The sequence below is a fragment of the Oncorhynchus masou genome, chromosome 16 (assembly GCF_036934945.1).
Source record: "Oncorhynchus masou masou isolate Uvic2021 chromosome 16, UVic_Omas_1.1, whole genome shotgun sequence".
NCBI classification, from domain to species: domain Eukaryota; kingdom Metazoa; phylum Chordata; class Actinopteri; order Salmoniformes; family Salmonidae; genus Oncorhynchus; species Oncorhynchus masou.
This window is the reverse complement of record NC_088227.1, coordinates 8,323,222-8,343,091: the sequence shown is the minus strand read 5'-3', so window position 1 is coordinate 8,343,091 and position 19,870 is coordinate 8,323,222.

Here is a 19,870-nt window from a genome sequence, read left to right as displayed (position 1 = left end):
TACCTCCGAGGACAGATGTGATTATGGGGCTTTAGTGGGAGCACTGAGGAAGCGCTCTGGACAGTGTGTACAGCCTGGGCTGCTGCGCTCCGAACTGAGTAATAGATGCAGGCAGCCTGGAGAGACACTACGGGTGCTAGCTAATGACATTGAGAGCCTCTCTCGGCGGGCATACGCTCACATGACCCCCCCCCCCCCCCCTCTGTGCAGAGCGACCTAGCATGAGACCAGTTCATACAGGCGCTCTCTCCTATGGAGCTGCGCATACAAACCCAGCTGGCTCATCCTGAGTCATTGCAGATAGCCTTGGAGATGGCTTTGGAGAGGGAGCTGGTGTGGACTGGGGCTTTGGTGGGGGTGCAGGGAGACAGACCGACTGTGCAGGCTGGGGGGCAGAGCATCCCAGAGATGGAAAAGCCTGCATAGGTGGCTGAAATGACTGAACTCATTCATGCTGTGTCGCTACAGGTGACACGAAACACAAAGCTGATGGCAAAAAGTTGATGGAGCCTGTTGTTGTGGTGGGCCGTACCTGTGTTGGGGACTTTTGTCATGTCCCTGTGGAGGGGGTGCCCTGCTCTGCCCTGGTGGACGCTGGGTCCACAGTAACCCTGGTGAGGCCAGATATTGTGCCAGGTTGGACTCAGTGTGAGCCCACACTGAGTCCACTGGGCACCCATGAAAGGGAAGGGAATACTGACTCTGACAGTAGGGGGCAGGACTGTGCATCATCCTGTGTGGGTCGCGGCTGTGTAGGACCCTTGTATCCTGGGCATGGTCTTTCTTAGGAGCACAGGCTGCCAGTTAGACCTAAATGGGGGCACACTAAGCTTCCAGGGAGGGCCGGAAGTCACCATGGCTCCCCCTAATGTCACATTCACTCAACCCAAGAAACCCTTCACTCCAACAGTTAAAGCAGCCGAGACTCATGGCTGCTCCCTCTCCCCCACATCTGTCTGTGACATTTCCCCATCCCCTCTGTCACCTACGGCTGTGTGTTACATTCCCCCAGCTACCTCCACGACACATCCCTCCATGAGCCCGGGCCGTGCCCCCCAGCCCAGCTACCCAGATGGGAGAGGACAGGACACTGTCTGCAGTGAGGGAGATATGGGGAAGGAACTGTGTTGGTCTTGACCCCGAACAGCTGGAACGGTTATGGCAGTTGCTGTTTGAATTCAGAGACAGCTTTGCGCTGAGTGAGGAAGAGGAGGGTCAGACTCATCTGGTGCAGCATGAGATCGACACAGGTGATGCTCGACCCATCAAGATGCAGCGTCAGCTGAAGAGCTACCTGGGCCTGTCCTCGTACTACAGGAGGTTTGTACGGGGCTCCTCAAGCGTCGCTGCTCCCCTGAACCGCCTGCTGCCGAAGGACAAGGCCTTCACTTGGACAGTGGAGTGTGAGGAGGCCTTCAACACCCTCAAACGTGCACTGATCGAGGCCCCCGTGCTTGCCCCCACCTGACCTCACCTTGCCCTTTATCCTGGACAGACACGAGCAATGAGGGGCGACAGGGTAGCCTAGTGGTTAGAGCGTTGGACTAGTAACCGGAAGGTTGTGAGTTCAAACCCCCGAGCTGACAAGGTACAAATCTGTCATTCTGCCCTTGAACAGGCAGTTAACCCACTGTTCCCAGGCCGTCATTGAAAATAAGAATTTGTTCTTAACTGACTTGCCTGGTTAAAAAAAAAAAAAAATGTGGGGGAGAGAGTGGTGGCGTACTTCAGACAAACATGTGCACCGCTACTGTGTCACCCGGCGGGAGCTCTTGGCTGTTGTGGCTTCCATTAAACACTTCAGGTACTACCTGGGTGGCCTGCCTTTTACTGTAAGGACTGACCACTCTGCTCTCCACTGGCTCATGTCTTTCAGAGAGCCAGAGGGGCTGGTGGCACGCTGGTTGGAGGAGCTTCAGCCGTATGACTTCACAGTGGTGCACAGGGCAGGGGCACGCAACTCCAACGCCATGTCCCGTCGACCACGTACTACAGACGGCTGCCATCACTGTGAGCAATGAGAGGGACGTGAGAGAGAGCTGTGTGCAGAGGAAGGGGTCTGTGCCACAGTGTGTCGGGCGAGCGGGCCTGTGTGCGGTGAGCTGCAGACTGTCGAAGTGGCTGAATGGGGGCAGCAGCAGGGATGGGACACAGACCTCCAGCCAGTGCTACAGTAGGTAGAGACGCAGGTGAGGCCACCGTGGGAAGAGGTGACAGCGCTCTCACTCGCGAACAAAGGGTTGTGGTCAAAGTTTCAGAGACTGCAGCTGGCCGATGGCGTGCTACAGCAGGCATGGAAGGAGTCCGCTACGGGAGAGGAGAGGTGGCAGGTGGTGGTCCCAAAAGCACTGTGGGAGGCTGTGCTCCAGAGTACTCATGGGGGGTGGGGACTGGACACTTTGGGGTCACAAAACCCTCTGGCGCCTCCATCAGGGCTTTTACTGGGGCAGCACAAGAGAGATGTGGGGGACTTTTCCCGCAGCTGTGACAGTTGGGTTAATAAACTGGAAATTCGTAAACCTGACCCCCTGTCTGGACAATTGTTCCTTTATGATCTAGTCAGATCATTACAATACCTTTTGGGTAGTATTTTCTGCTTTTTCCAAATAATGCAGGTTCTTTCTTTTCTCCCTCATTCCTCTCCCTTTCTTCTCTTGTACATTCTGACCTGGTCCTCTTTTTTTTGTTTTACATTTCTACTAACGTTAGTCACTTGTGATCATTATTAGCTAGGCGATAGCTAGGAGCGGTTCACACCACTCACCATGTTACATACCCCCCTCGCCCCATAATATCATAACCTGTGTTTGCAATTTAGCTTACTAGCTAGCTATATATTTTATTTTACTTTACCAGGCAAGTCAGTTAAGAACAAATTCTTATTTACAACAACTGCCTGGCAATCAGCCCAGTTAGTATGTGTTAGCTAGCTTTTGTACTAACCAGCAGCTAGTTAATGTTAGCTGGTGGATCGGCCTGCCGAACAGCTAATTAGCATGCTACCAACACATACCAGTGAACTTAATAAGTGATATAACTAGCTCCTTAGCTAGTTAGGGTTAGCTACATCAGTTGTTATTGTAATAGCCAATGTCTTGGCTGTATTACTTTTTTATAACCAAGTTTAACGATTGATAACATTAACCATATCGTGTTAGCTAGCGACGTTACACTGTGTCATTAGCTGGGTAGCTAGCTAGTTAGCTTACCATCCAGAGCCATGACAAAGGCCGGATATCTTTTCCCTGTGCGCTGTCAATTAACAATACATTCTTTCAAATTGTCGCACGTCCCATCAAACTCTTCAATATTTTTCAACTGAAACAATTTCTGATATCCCTTCTTCAAAAAAAACAACAACAACAATTCCACAAGTGCATACTGGTGATATTTTAACTTTCGCCCATTCGCACAATTTAGTTACGTAGAGCTTGGCGCCTTTTATCGCTAGCTACAGAATCAGTTATAGATATATATATAGAAAATGGATGCGTGATGAATACTTCCCTTTTCTCTCGACAGACCAGGCCATGCAGGGATATTATTAAGGTATTGTTGTTGTAATATTGCTTTAGCCAAGTGTGAGCTTTAGAAAACGAGATTCTTTTTTTAAATGTAGCTACAACCATATTACTGCTTGGGGTGTTCAATTGCTGATGCTATGCTGTTACTGGTGTGTAAACAATAGCTGTATATTTGCTAGCTAGATACAGTAGCTAGTTAACTTGCTAGCAAGATGGTACATTGTCAGTGTTTGTATTCAGTATCTAGTTTCTAGCTAGGTATTTACAGACCCCCACTAACCACTAGGCTACCCTGCCGCCCCCAAAAGTCAGTGTTATGTATTCTATCAAATATTTTTGTTACATAATGTTCTGTGTTGGTCAACCTGGCTCTGATCATTTAGACTATGATGATGACCCTGAGATGGTTAGTGTCAGGTGCACAAACACACACAACTCTCAGGCCTCAATACCTTTGAGGGACCTTCTGTGAGATACACTGGAGAACCATGGAATAGATATTTTGAGGAAAACGGTAGAATAATATGAAATCGAGGATGTCGTGGATGGAAATATGTACCAGACATTACTGAAAGAGATGAGGCTATCTGCTGATGATTTAACATTAACCTGGACCTGTAAAGGAGTACCCATTTTTAACACCTCAAATTACTCCGTTTGGCCTTTTCAATTTACCATGAATGAATTGCCTTACATACATCGGAAAGAAAATGTGATGCAGGACTTTGGTTTGGCCCAGAAAACCCCAGAATGGATACCTTTTTAAAACCTTTTATTGATGAATGTTGTGATTTAGCCCAAAACCCATTACTTTGGAGAGATAACAGTTGGATTCTGAAGAGGACAAAGGTCTTCTCCTTGATTTGTTCCTCAGATGCAATTGCCAGGCCAATCCTTCGTTACTGTAGGCAATTCAATGGTGAATATGGTTGCGACTGGTGCTTGCACCCCGGTAAAGTTGTCCCCAAAGGTAGAGGGGGAGAATTTCGGCAAGGCTGACCAGTAGTGTGTGCCACATAAAGTGTTTGACCCTATCCACAAAATTAAGGAAATTAGAAGGGGGGGGGGGGGGTTCGGCAAGGCTATTTTCTTTCCTGGCGGAATTCTCTCCCCCCTTCTTTTTGAAGTGAACAAGCAATTTCCCCGTTTAGTGTCTTCCTCATTATTGTCCACCTCCCCACAGAAATGCCACAGTTGGCTCAGGTCATCTAGCAAAACATAATGTCAAGTAGTCTATACATTTACAATGATATTAAAATAGAAATCCTCCAGTGTTTTGGAGGAGAGTGACTGCTATTTCTTCTCTCATGGTGTTAACATTTTTGTCTGTATTTGAAAAGACAATCAAGTCCTCCTTCAGAACACATTCAGCAAACTGGAGGGAGGGGGGGGGGGGATTTGATGGGCATTTCAGTTTTCCCCAAAAAAATTGTTACACTAAAGATTCTAATTCGCAAGTACACATTAACACAGCTATGATATAATTTGACAGTTCTGTTTTGCCTTTCAGTCAGTATACTTTCAGTAGGTTAATTGTACATTACTTATACTCTCATACTTACTTTCAAGGCAAAGACCCCACAAGAAGTAACATATAGTTGGCATGGGTGAAGAAGGGTACCACACGCCCATCTGGAGATATTACACCCCTTCTCTCTCAGGAATGATCTGAGCATATATGTTAAGAAAAGTACAACATTTTCAAACACTTTATTGATTACAATATAGAAGTTAAAAAACTTCTTGTGACTCCCAAACCCGCATGCGGGAGCGTAATCATCGCCTGAAACTAATTAGCATAACGCAACGGACATAAATATCCCTAGAAAATATTCCTATTCATGAAAATCACAAATGAAATATATTGAGACACAGCTTAGCCTTTTGTTAATCACCCTGTCATCTCAGATTTTCAAAATATGCTTTACTGACAAAGCTAGACAAGCATTTGTGTAAGTTTATCGATAGCCTAGCATAGCATTATGCCTTGCTCGCAGCAGGCAACCTTGTCACGGAAATCAGAAAAGCAATCAAATTAAATCGTTTACCTTTTGATGAACTTCGGAAGTACTCATGATGTACTCATGAGACTCCCAGGTAGATTTTTTCCCAAAATATGATTTTTTTTAGCTCCATAATATCGACAGAAACATGGCAAACGTTGTTTATAAGCAATCCTCAAGGTGTTTTTCTAAGATCTATTCGATAATATATCCGTCGGGACAATTATTTTTTCAATAGGACCGATTGGAGTAATGGCTACCTCTGTATTTTACACGAGAATCTCTCTCGGAGCCACCATGTGACCACTTACGCAATGTGGCCGCCTACGGCTATTCTTCAACAGAAATGCGTAAAACTATGTCACAATGCTGTAGACACCTTGGGGGAATACGTAGAAAGCGTAAGCTCGTTGATGGCACATTCACAGCTGAATAGGGACTCATTGGAACGCAGGGCTTTCAAAACCTGGGGCACTTCCGGATGGGATTTTTCTCAGGCTTTCACCTGCAACATCAGTTCTGTTATACTCACAGACAATATCTTTACAGTTTTGGAAACGTTAGAGTGTTTTCTATCCAAAGCTGTTAATTATATGCATATTCTAGCAACTTGTCCTGACAAAATATCCCGTTTAAAACGGGAACGTTTTTCTCTCCAAAAATGAAAATACTGCCCCTAGAGTCGCAACAGGTTTTAACAAATGCAACTGCGACCTGGCCAAGATAAAGCAAAGCAGTTCGACACATACAACAACACAGAGTTACACATGGAATAAACAAACATACAATCAATAATACAGTAGAAAAATATATATACAGCACGTGCAAATGAGGTAGGATAAGAGAGGTAAGGCAATAAATAGGCCATGGTGGCGAAGTAATTACAATATAGCAATTAAACACTGGAATGGTAGAATGTGCAGAAGATGAATGTGCAAGTAGAGATACTGGGGTGCAAAGGAGCAAGATAAATAAATAAATACAGTATGGGGATGAGGTAAATTAGATGGGCTATTTACAGATGAGCTACAGTGCCTTGCGAAAGTATTTGGCCCCCTTGAACTTTGCGACCTTTTGCAACATTTCAGGCTTCAAACTTAAAGATATAAAACTGTATTTTTTTGTGAAGAATCAACAAGTGGGACACAATCATGAAGTGGAACAACATTTATTGGATATTTCAAACTTTTTTAACAAATCAAAAACTGAAAAATTGGGCGTGCAAAATTATTCAGCCCCCTTAAGTTAATACTTTGTAGCGCCACCTTTTGCTGCGATTACAGCTGTAAGTCGCTTGGGGTATGTCTCTATCAGTTTTGCACATCGAGAGACTGACATTTTTTCCCATTCCTCCTTGCAAAACAGCTCGAGCTCAGTGAGGTTGGATGGAGAGCATTTGTGAACAGCAGTTTTCAGTTCTTTCCACAGATTCTGGATTGGATTCAGGTCTGGACTTTGACTTGGCCATTCTAACACCTGGATATGTTTATTTTTGAACCATTCCATTGTAGATTTTGCTTTATGTTTTGGATCATTGTCTTGTTGGAAGACAAATCTCCGTCCCAGTCTCAGGTCTTTTGCAGAATCCATCAGGTTTTCTTCCAGAATGGTCCTGTATTTGGCTCCATCCATCTTCCCATCAATTTTAACCATCTCTGATCAGTCTTCTCCTTGTATGAGCTGAAAGTTTAGAGGGACGGCCAGGTCTTGGTAGATTTGCAGTGGTCTGATACTCCTTCCATTTCAATATTATCGCTTGCACAGTGCTCCTTGGGATGTTTAAAGCTTGGGAAATCTTTTTGTATCCAAATCCGGCTTTAAACTTCTTCACAACAGTATCTCGGACCTGCCTGGTGTGTTCCTTGTTCTTCATGATGCTCTCTGCGCTTTTAACGGACCTCTGAGACTATCATAGTGCAGGTGCATTTATACGGAGACTTGATTACACACAGGTGGATTGTATTTATCATCATTAGTCATTTAGGGCAACATTGGATCATTCAGAGATCCTCACTGAACTTCTGGAGAGAGTTTGCTGCACTGAAAGTAAAGGGGCTGAATAATTTTGCACGCCCAATTTTTCAGTTTTTGATTTGTTAAAAAAGTTTGAAATATCCAATAAATGTCGTTCCACTTCATGATTGTGTCCCACTTGTTGTTGATTCTTCACAAAAAAATACAGTTTTATATCTTTATGTTTGAAGCCTGAAATGTGGCAAAAGGTCGCAAAGTTCAAGGGGGCCGAATACTGTCGCAAGGCACTGTATGTACAGGTGCAGTGATCTGTGAGCTGCTCTGACAGCTGGTGAGGGAGGTAAGAGTCTCCAGCTTTAGTGATTTTTGCAGTTTGTTCCAGTCATTGGCAGCAGAGAACTGGAAGGAAAGGCGGCCAAAGGAAGAATTGGCTTTGGGGGTGACCAGTGAGATATACCTGCTGAAGCATACTGGTGGATGCTGCTATGACGACCAGTGAGCTGAGAAAAGGAAGGCTTTACCTAGCAGAGACAATGTAAATGACGTGATCATCTTGGATTATCTAACATCTGAGAATGTGCAGGCATTCCCTTGGATGAAGAGCAGCTCTGTCTTGCTGATTATGTGCTGTCATCCAGGTGGAAATGTCACCTGCATATCTGATGTAGGAAAAAAGATAAGTTGAGTGTCCTGTTAATATGTTTATGTACAGTTGAAGTCGGAAATTTACATACCCCTTAGCCAAATACATTTAAACGCAGTTGTCACAATTCCAAACATTTAATTGTCACGTTCTGACCTTAGTTCTTTTGTTATGTCTTTGTTTTAGGTTGGTCAGGGCGTGAGTTGGGGTGGGTTGTCTATGTTCGTTTTTCTATGTTGTGTTTTGCGTTTGGCCTGGTATGATTATCAATCAGAGGCAGGTGTTGTTAGTTGTCTCTGATTAAGAATCATACTTAGGCAGCCTTTTCCCACCTGTGTTTCGTGGGTGATTATTTTCCGCTTCAGTGTTTGCCTCATTCGGACTGTTTCGGTTTTCATTTTGTTTCTTTTGTATTCTGTATTCATTCTCATTAAATTACATTATGGATACATACCACGCTGCATTTTGGTCCTCTGATCCTTCCTACTATTACTCCTCAGAAGAGGAAGAAGATGACCGTTACATTAATCCTTGTTAAAATTCCCTGTCTTTGGTCATTTAGTATCCCCACTTTATTTTAAGAATGTGTAATGTCAGAATAATAGTAGAGAGAATTATTTATTTCAGCTTATTTATTTCACATTCTCAGTGGGTCAGAAGTTTACATTGGTATTTGGTAGCATTGCCTTTAAATTGTTTAACTTGGGTCAAACGTTTCGGGTAGCCTTCCACAAGTTTACCACAATAAGTTGGGTGAACTTTGGCCCATTCCTCCTGACAGAGCTGATGTAACTGAGTTAGGTTTGTAGGTCTTGCTCGCACACTTTTTCAGTTCGGCCCACAAATTTTCTATGGGATTGAGGTCAGGGCTTTGTGATGGCCACTCCAATACCTTGACTTGGCCACTCCATGACCTATCCTTAAGCCATTTTTCCACAACTTTGGAAGTATGCTTGGGGTCATTGTCCATTTGGAAGACCCACTTGCGACCAAGCTTTAACTTCCAGACTGATGTCTTGAGATGTTGCTTCAATATATCCACATAATTTTCCTACCTCATGATGCCATCTATTTTGTGAAGTGCACCAGTCCCTCCTGCAGCAAAGCTCCCCCACAACATGATGGTGTTCTTTGGCTTGCAAACCTCCCCCTTTTAATTCCAAACATAACGATGGTCATTATGGCCAAACAGTTCTATTTTTGTTTCATCAGACCAGAGGACATTTCTCCAAAAAGTCTGATCTTTGTCCCCATGTGCAGTTGCAAAAAGTTGTCTGGATTTTTTATGGTGGTTTTGGAGCAGTGGCTTCTCTTCCTTGCTGAGCGGCCTTTCAGGTTATGTCGATTTAGGACTTGTTTTAATGTAGATACTTTTGTACCTGTTTCCTCCAGCATCTTCACAAGGTCCATTGTTCTGGGATTGATTTGCACTTCTCGCACCAAAGTACGTTCATCTCTAGAGGCACTGAGTTTGAAGGTATGCCTTGAAATACATCCACAGATACACCTCCAATTGACTCAAATGATGTCAATTAGCCTATCAGAAGCTTCTAAAACCATAACATAATTTTCTGGAATTTTCCAAGCTGTTTAAAGGCACAGTCAACTTAGTGTATGTAAACTTCTGACCCACTGGAAATGTGATACAGTGAATTATAAGTGAAATAATCTGTCTGTAATCAAATGTTGGAAAAATTACTTGTCATGTACAAAGTAGATGTCCTATACGACTTGCCAAAACTATAATTTGTTAACAAGAAATGTGTGGAGTGGTTGAAAAACGAGTTTTAATGACATCTGTTGTCACGACTTCTGCCGAAGTCGTTGCCTCTCCTTGCTCGGGCGGTGCTCGGCGTTCGACGTCACCGGTCTTCTAGCCATCATTGATCCTTTTTTCATTTTCCATTGGTTTTGTCTTGTCTTCCCACACACCTGTTTTCAATCCCATTCATTACCTGTTGTGTATTTAACCCTCTGTTTCCCCTCATGTCTTTGTCAGAGATTGTTTTATTGTCAGTGTAGTGTGATGTTGTATAGGTGCGTGTCGGGTCCTCGTGCCCATGTTTGTTTGTTTATGTACATTTAGTGTTATGGAGCATACTCCGTGATCTTTATTAAAAGACTCCATTTTACACTCTATTTGACTCTCCTGCGCCTGACTTCCCTGCCACCTGTTACACCTATGCATGACATCTGTATGTGTATGTGTATATAAACTCAGCAAAAAATTGTATTTCTTCAGGACCCTGTCTTTCAAAGATAATTCGTAAAAATCCAAATAACTTCACAGATCTTCATTGTAAAGGGTTTAAACACTGCTTGTTCAATGAACCATAAACAATTAATGAACATGCACCTGTGGAATGGTCGTTAAGACACTAACAGCTTACAGACGGTAGGCAATTAAGGTCATAGTGAGAAAAACTTAGGACATTAGGCCTTTCTACTGACTCTGAAAAACACTCAAAGAAAGATGCCCAGGGTCCCTGCTCATCTGCGTGAATGTGTCTTAGGCATGCTGCAAGGAGGCATGAGGACTGCAGATGTGGCCAGGGCAATAAATTGCAATAACCGTACTGTGAGATGCCTAAGACAGCACTACAGGGAAACAGGATGGACAGCTGATTGTCCTCGCAGTGGCAGACCACGTGTAACAGCACCTGCACAGGATCGGTACATTCGAACATCACACCTGCAGGACAGGTACAGGATGTCAACAACAACTGCCCAAGTTACACCAGGAGCGCACAATCCCTCCATCAGACTCAGACTGTCTGCAATAGGCTGAGAGAGGCTGGACTGAGGGCTTGTACACTAGGCCTGTTGTAAGGCAGGTCCTCACCAGACATCACCGGCAACAACTTCACCTATAGGCACAAACCCAACATCGCTGGACCAGACAAGACTGGCAAAAAGGGCTCTTCACTGACGAGTCGCAGTTTTGTCTCACCAGGGGGGATGGTCAGATTTGCGTTTATTGTTGAAGGAATAAGCATTACACCGAGGCCATAAACAGCGCAATGCTTGAAGCACTGCGAAGAGCTGCTGGCAAATGCAGAAAAGTGCTGTTTGAATTAATGTTTACAAGCCTGCTGCTGCCTACCACCGCTCAGTCAGACTGCTCTATCAAATCATGAACTTAATTATAATATAATAACACAGAAATACGATCCTTAGGTCATTAATATGTTCAAATCCAGAAACTATCATTTCAAAAACAAAACATTTATTCTTTCAGAAGTGGGTTAACTGCCTGTTCAGGGGCAGAACGACAGATTTGTATCTTGTCAGCTCGGGGATTCAAACTTGCAACCTTTTGGTTACTAGTCCAACGCTCTAACCACTACGCTACCCTGCCGCCCCAGAACCATTACGTAATTTATCTAACAGGTGGCATCCATAAGTCTAAATATTGCTGTTACATTGCACAACCTTCAATTATGTCATAATTATGTTAAATTCTGGCAAATTAATTACTGTCTTTGTTTGGAAGAAACAAGCCAGGCGGCCCAAACTGCTGCATATACCCTGACTCTGCTTGCACAGAACGCAAGAGAAGTGACACAATTTCCCTAGCTAAAAGAAATTCCTGTTAGCAGGCAATATTACTCAATATGCAGGTTCAATCAGTGTGCAAAAATGCAGATTACCGATTTTGTTATGAAAACTTGAAATCAGCCCTAATTAAATCGGCCATTCCGATTAATTGTTCGACCTCTAATTTACACGTTAAGTTTGCTGAAAATAAACACAGTTGAGTCATTAAAGTACCTTTTTTCGCTGAGTTTATATCTTGGCATATATTTTTTATTTGAATTTCTATTATTATTATCATTATTGTGTTTTGTGGTTGAGGGGTGGGGGGTGGGGGGAGGTTGATGGTGGAGGTGCTGGGGGTGTCCTATTGAGGTTTGATGGGGATGGTGGAGGTGCTGGGGCTGTCCTATTGAGGGTTGATGGGGATGGTGGAGGTGCTGGGGGGGGGGGTGTCCTATTGAGTGCGAAGGGACCTATTGGAGAGGGGATTCTTCGTGGAGGCACATTCAGTCATAGTTTTGTTTATTATATTATTGTACATTTATTTTTTTCTCCCTTTTTTCTATTATTACAACAGTTTACTGTGATTATGGATATGCACTCATGTTGACTTGTATATAACTTTATTTTTGGCCCAGAGTACAAATGTTAGATTTATTATTGTTATTATTATTTTATTATTACTACTGTACCTACATTCTTAACTATAGCAGAAAGTGTTTTTTTTAAGTAAGAAAATCCATAAGAGGGAAGATGATGGGATGGGGGATTGAGGGATGGGTTACTGCGAAAATAACCACTTCTTTTAGTGACTAGAGTCTAATACTTCCTGTGGCACACATCAGAGGGCATAATAAACATTTCAGAACAACTACTAGTCGAATAAGACATGGGGGAGATGCTGAATTTTGTCAAAGAGATTTATTTACAGACTAATACACTTGAAACAATTAGCCAAACTGAAAACTGCAGACATTACTAGTGCCTCCCCCACTATCAAACCGACATTTAAAAAAAACAGAAATCTCAACTAGCAAGCAAGTCGAAGCAATGAGGAATTGAATACGTGCGCGTTCAAGGAGTTTCAGGGATGCCCATTCGTTGATCTGATCTCCGGTTGACTTTAGTTCAAGTCCACTCCATTTCATGAATAGATCAGCTGCAGCAAAACCACCTGCGTAGCCCCACGGTCGGGCTTTCACAGGCCAGGCACGGCAAATTCATGGAAATTAACACTGGTGATTTATGGCGTTCCTATACATTCTGGACAGAACTAAAAGAGGCAAGAGCAAAACAGGGTAAAGAAACGGCACAAACACATCAAGCAGGAGAGAGGCCGAGGTGTAACCAGCTCGCAGGCTATACACCTGAAATGAATTATGCATAAACTGCAAATGTGTGCTTTTCATGCTCATTCAACATGACATGATAAGTACAGACGTAGCCCTATAATGAGTGAATAAAAGTGCCACCAATTACGTACAAAAGCCTAACAGCTATAATGTAATCATTATAGCTGTATTTATGCATTGCCCATATACCGTTGAGAATTAATGTGACAATATATGAAGATGAATGTCATCAGAAAAATATATACATGATTTATACTTTTATATATTTATATTTATACTTATATTTATACTGATTTATCCAGTAATGGCTACTAACAGTAGCCTGTGCTCTCCTGTCTGACTGCAGAGAAAATATTGGGCCATTCACTCCCTGCAAAATAAAGTTTGACAAAAAGCACCATATTGTTTAACAAGCAGATTGTTATTATTCCTATTATGAATCCCGAATGTAAAGAGAACCTAAATGCTTGTGTATATTCCATTAAACAGCCTGAGAGACAATGCATGAACAGTGCATTTACAAAGCCAAATCTTCTGCTTTGAGATTGGGTTGGCGGATCGCCACCTACCATACTGGAGTGTGAGGCCAGTCACGACCTACCAACAGTACATTAAATTGTCTTCATTAGTCCTCTTCCTCTAAGAAAATGAAATAGAGCCCTAAGCACCACTTTCCTCCCCCCACTAAACCACCCAAACCCCAAGGCCGTCCAGCCTCTCTAACCCTTTCACACAATCTCTCCCTATCTACATCATACAGTTAACAAAATATCAACACATGCTCCACTGTTTCCTCCACTAAACACTCATCACACAGACTTGATCATGTCTGCCCATCATCCACAACGTGACATTCTAACCTGTGTCCCCAAACCCTAGTCTACTCCACACAACTTCCTCTGTCCTACATCCCATACACCCCACAAGTGCACACGATCAAATTACCTCCCCTTACTACAAGCATCCCAAAGACCGAGTCCTTTTGCCCGGATCAAGGACTTGACTTACCTGCGGCCCAGCGGGACCTGAATATCTACCCCCTTTCTCCTCACCACACTCTAAACCACCACAACAGCCTTCTCATTACCCTCCACACCCACATGGGCGGGAACCCAGCAAAAGCTTACCACCACTCCAATCCCATTAACAGCACCATCATATCCACAAACAAGTCTCCCCTATCCGACCTGCCCGTCTTCACACTACTCAACACTGCAGCCAAATCAGAGCGGATCACCACTCTGAGTGGTTTCACCACCTCCACCCATCTCAGACCTATAATCATGGCCGCCAGCTCGGCCGCATACATAATCAGTTAACCGCTTACATACTCTAACGTTGATATCTGGGATATACACCCCTGACCCACCCTACCGCTGACTGGATCGTTTGAGCCATCTGTTTATATTCTTTAAAAAACGACCTGAAAATAGACCTGATTTATCAAGATATCTCTCCGCTCACTGTCTCACCTCCTCACCCCATTCTCTCCTACCATCAATCATATCCACATCTACACTTGGTTTCGGAAACAGCCATGGAGGTACGTTCCCGAATGCAATTGCCGGCCCGATCTCTCTCTCTTGCCCAGTCCATATTCTACCACTTTTTGCCCAATTGTCCACCAGCGTTCCCCAGTTGCTGTGACCACAGGATGTCCTTCTGAACTCCCTTTCAACCTCACCCAGTACGCTAAATCAAGTTTGTCCCTCCTTATCCTCAGTGGCAGTTCCCCACTATCCACATGCAATGCCTCAACAGGTGTCGTCCTGAAGGCACCCACACACAATCTCAAGGGCCCTTGACCGTATCCTATCCAGGCACTCTAGTACCATTTTGGCTGCCGATCCATATACAAAGCACCCATAATCCAAAGATGACCTGATCAATGCCTGGTACATATACAACAGTGTTTGTCTATCAAGCATTTCGCTACACTCGCATTAACATCTGCTAACCATGTGTATGTGACAAATAAAATTGGATTTGATTTTGATTTGACCCTCAATCATATCCTACCACTGCCCTCGTGATGTTTAGCACCTTCCTACACTTAATTTCAATCAATTTCACCTTCCTGCACTTAATTTAATCTCAACCTCTTATCAAACTACATATCTAAATACTTAAGCTCAGACACCCAACCTTTATCCTTACTGTATATATGCAGCCTAACATCTTTAACCTTCCTCCTAGAAAACACCATCAATCAGGACTTGGCCATAGACATCCTAAACCCCCTTGTCAGAGACCAATCTTCCACAACTCCCACAGCTTCTTGCCCTTCTTGCTTCTTCCTCATCACATATTTCACATTCTGACCTCTTTTCCATACATCCCCATCATCAGCAAACAAGGCCCATGCCTGTCCCACCGCCTTAAATATGTAATCTCTCATCAGGGTGAACAACACAGGACTAACCACACTTCCCTGAGGAATACCATTGTTTACTTTAATCCACATTGACAATTCTGACCCCACCCTCAATGCCCAATGCACTCAACTTGAGCAACAACCCTTCCCTCCACATGGTATCGTAAGCTTTCTCAATGTCAAAATACACATCACTCATGACCTATTTTTTGTCAGGGCCTTGGCTATCTCTGTACTAACTGTCACCATGGCAGACCTCCCTCTCCTGAACTCACTCTGTGCTACGCTCATCAAATCCCTTACTTCCAAGAAATACATCATCCTACTCACTATCATCTTTTCCTTGGCTGTCAACACGATGGCCATTAACTGGTATCACCCCAGTCCGCCACACCTTATTATACAACCCTAATAATGCTTTCAACACACTGTTCGGTGCATGCTTCAACATCACAAAGCTAAATCCATCTGGTTCAGCTGAGATTAATTAAATGTATCAACGTCGGATGACCACTAGACATGCAGCATGACTGAGTGAAAAAGTGGACCACGTGACATGAGATGCAGTACTAAAAAACAAAAGTACAGAGATACTAAATATGTCTGCGTACTAGGTTCGGTATGCTCCTAGCAGAACTCGGCTAGGTGACGCAAACGTCTGTGCTTCGCATACTAATTTCCTCAAAATAGTCAGAATTAATCTAAGATAAATCAAGAAACCTGTAATTACTTTAGACTTTTTTTTGCCACGGTTGTTATTTTAATCTAATTCAATCTGTCTGCAATATTAAAGCTGATCTACCCCCTAAAAAAATAAAAATACATCTGAATTTTATTGAAGAACACCTACTGTTGACCAATCACAGGGACGAAGAGCCGTAGACTTCGGCTCCCAATTTCGACAAGCCTCAATAAAGAATGTGTGCTCGAACTGCCGAACATCACAAACAAACTGTTTTGACCTGGACGCATATGGTAATGCACCCTTGACTGGGGAAGGACAATATAACTTCAACTTATATAGTGCAAAGAAAAGAAGGTAGGCTAATTGACAGAGCAATAATTCCCCCACAGAAAAAGTGTTCTCCGAAGCGTGGTGGCCTACACGACTAGCCACGTTAGGCAAAAGCATGCCAATGTGCCTGAACAAAGATCGAGTGGGTGACTCGAAGGAGTGCTTCTGCTGCAAGAAGCGAGTCGGAGAGAGAAGTTGTATGTTGCTGAAAAACAAGAAGTGAGAGAACAAAGATGCGTTGACATATAAATACATCCCAAGATTTATGCCAATTGGTTGAGAGACCCTATTCCCTAAATAGTGCACTACTTTTGAACAGAGATATGTGGCCCCTGGTCAAAAGCGGTGCACTAAATAAAGAATAGGGTACGATTTGGCATAAAGACATACAATTGATGTATTTCTAGTAGCTGTTGGACATACAGATTCAGAGTTTGATTCAAACGAGGCAATTCTCAAACAAAAACATCCCAAATACTGTACATCACCCAGGAGGTCAGTGTGAATAGGACACACTGTACAGTACCTGTCAGAATGACCACACATACTGTATTTATAATTTAAAAGTTGTTTAATCTTTCCCCTTAGACATACACAGAGAAAGTGATTAACATGTTGTTTGTTGTTAGGCAGCTGTGACACGTGATTTCGCTTCAATGGATCATTGATGCTTCTCCATATGAAAACACTGATAATTATGTTGTCAATTCTTGAGCCACCATAGCATAAAAGCCTCTTTCTGAGGCGTGATGAGCCAGCTGAATGTTTAATTATCCCTTTCTCCTATGCTGGTCTGAGGGTCTCAAAAAGCTCATCAAACTGTTTAGCATACATGTGCACAGCCAAAAAGAGGCAACGTTTATGTCTAGAATCTCTGGCACAGTGCAATCAAAGCCAACAGTTCTCCTGAGTGAAGCAGGAGAAGAGATAGAAAATGAAGCAGCCAGAACATGCTCTGCGAATCCCAAATGGCACAATATTCCCTATATGATGCACTACTTTGAGCCCTATGGACCTTGGTCAAAGGAAGGGCACTATAAAGGGAATAGGGTGCAATTTGGGACTCAGTCAGAGCACACTGGGCAATGGATCCACTCTTCATTCCAGGCCCAAAGCTATGAAATTCATGAACCACCCATGAGACACTTATTTCTGAAAGTGGGAAAATGAGTACAGTCCATCTCTGAAAATCTCCCTACATAGAACAGCTTGGAGATACAATTAGGAAGACCAATTCACTTCATATGACATTCAAAGTCCCTACATAGATTTGCAACTATGATTTTATTTTTATTACTTTTATTTAACTATGCAAGTTAGTTAAGAACAAATTCTTATTTTCAATGATGGCCAAGGAACAGTGGGTTAACTGCCTGTTCAGGGGCAGCATGGCAGATTTGTACCTTGTCAGCTCGGGGATTTGAACTTGCAACCTTTCGGTAACAAGTCTAACGCGCTAACCACTAGGCTACCCTGCCACTCCTTGAGCTTTAACATGGATAGCCACTTAAAAATGGAGAGACAATTATATCTTGTGGATACAGAGATGTACATGAGAGGGATTTGTATAACCAAAATAGCCCATGTATGAAAATTATTTGACATTTAAAATATCTTGTTTATATTCTCATATTATTTGTAATTGATGTCTGAGTAAATGTCGAGACTGAAAAGCTGAGTTATTGAAGCTCAGGAGGAATTTCACATTGGGCAGCATAATAGTAAAGGCCAAATTCAGCTACTTTCCAGACAGAATAAGATTATATTTTAGATCAAGGAAGTGTCTGGTGATCAGGGTTGGGGTCAATTCTGAATTGAGTTGCATAGTGCTCTCTAATTCCAAATAAATTACTGAATTTGAATTGGCCACACCCTACAGGAAGCAGAATTGTAATTGAATTTGAATGAAAGAAAGTATAATTTAATTCAATGAAATTCAAATGCTTTATTTATTCTACACATCACCAAAATGTTTTTATGTTGACATCATGTATGGTGACCAATACCATGAAGCACAACTCTAGATTGTCTGCATCATGCTTCCCTAAACTGAAAATATTGCGTAAAGATGGTTTTGGAGTCAGTGGGAGTTGGTATGTTATAGTCTATACCTTGGCAACTAAACTATAAAGGCACAACTATCCTTAGTTATTGGCTGTAGGCCTATAGTTAGTTTCAAAGACCATCTGAGAGAAATTATTAGGGAGCATAAAAAGTCCTTGAAGCCCAATATAAGCCTGAGAGTTCATAAAAGTTTGAGTATGACGTAGGTAACTGGCAAAAACGTCTTTAAAAAAAATGGCTAAATAGTAGCATGTCTCAAAAGTGAGTCATAAGATTATAGTACGTGGCTGAGAAGGAAATGCCCGGGATAGCACATGATCTGCCTTTTGGTGCCTAGTGTGTATCATATTGTTATTGTCTTGTATCACCAGTTGATGTTGGAAGTTTACATACACCTTAACCAAATATATTTAAACAGTTTTTCACAATTGCTGACATTTAATCATAGTAAAAAAATTGCTGTTTTAAGTCCGTTAGGATCACCACTTTATTTTAAGAATGTCTTCCACAAGCTTCCCACAGTAAGTTGGGTGAATTTTGGCCCATTCCTCCTAACAGAGCTGGTGTAACTGAGTCAGGTCTGTAGGCCTCCTTGCTTGCACACACTTTTTCAGTCTTGCTGACACATTTTCTATAGGATTGAGGTCAGGGCTTTGTGATGGCCACTCCAATACCTTGATTTTGTTGTCCTTAAGCCATTTTGCCACACCTTTGGAAGTGTGCTTGCGGTCATTGTTGATTTGGAAGAATATTTTCGACCAAGCTTTACCTGATGTCTTGAGATGTTGCTTCAATATATCCACATAATTTTCCTACCTCATGATGCCATCTATTTTGTGAAGTGCACCAGTCCCTCCTGCAGCAAAGCACCCCCACAACATGATGGGTTAACATGCTTCACAGTTGGGATGGTGTTCTTTGGCTTGCAAGCCTCCCCCTTTTCCTCCAAACATAACAATGGTCATTATGGCCAAACAGTTCTATTTTTGTTTCATCAGACCAGAGGGAAAAAAAGTCTGATCTTTGTCCCCATGTGCAGTTGCAAACGGTAGTCTGGCTTTTTTATGGCAGCTTTGGAGCAGTGGCTTCTTAATATAGGACTTGTTTTACTGTGGATATAGATACTTTTGTACCTGTTTCCTCCAGCATCTTCACACGGTCGTTTGCTGTTGTTCTGGGATTGATTTGCACTTTTCGCACCAAAGTACGTTAATCTCTAGGAGACAGAACGCATCTCCTTCCTGAGTGGTTTGACGGCTGCATGGTCCCAAGGTGTTTATACTTGCGTACTATTGTTTGTACAGATGAACGTGGTACCTTCCGGCATTTGGAAATTCCTCCCAAGGATGAACCAGACTTGTGGAGGTCTACAATTATTTTTCTA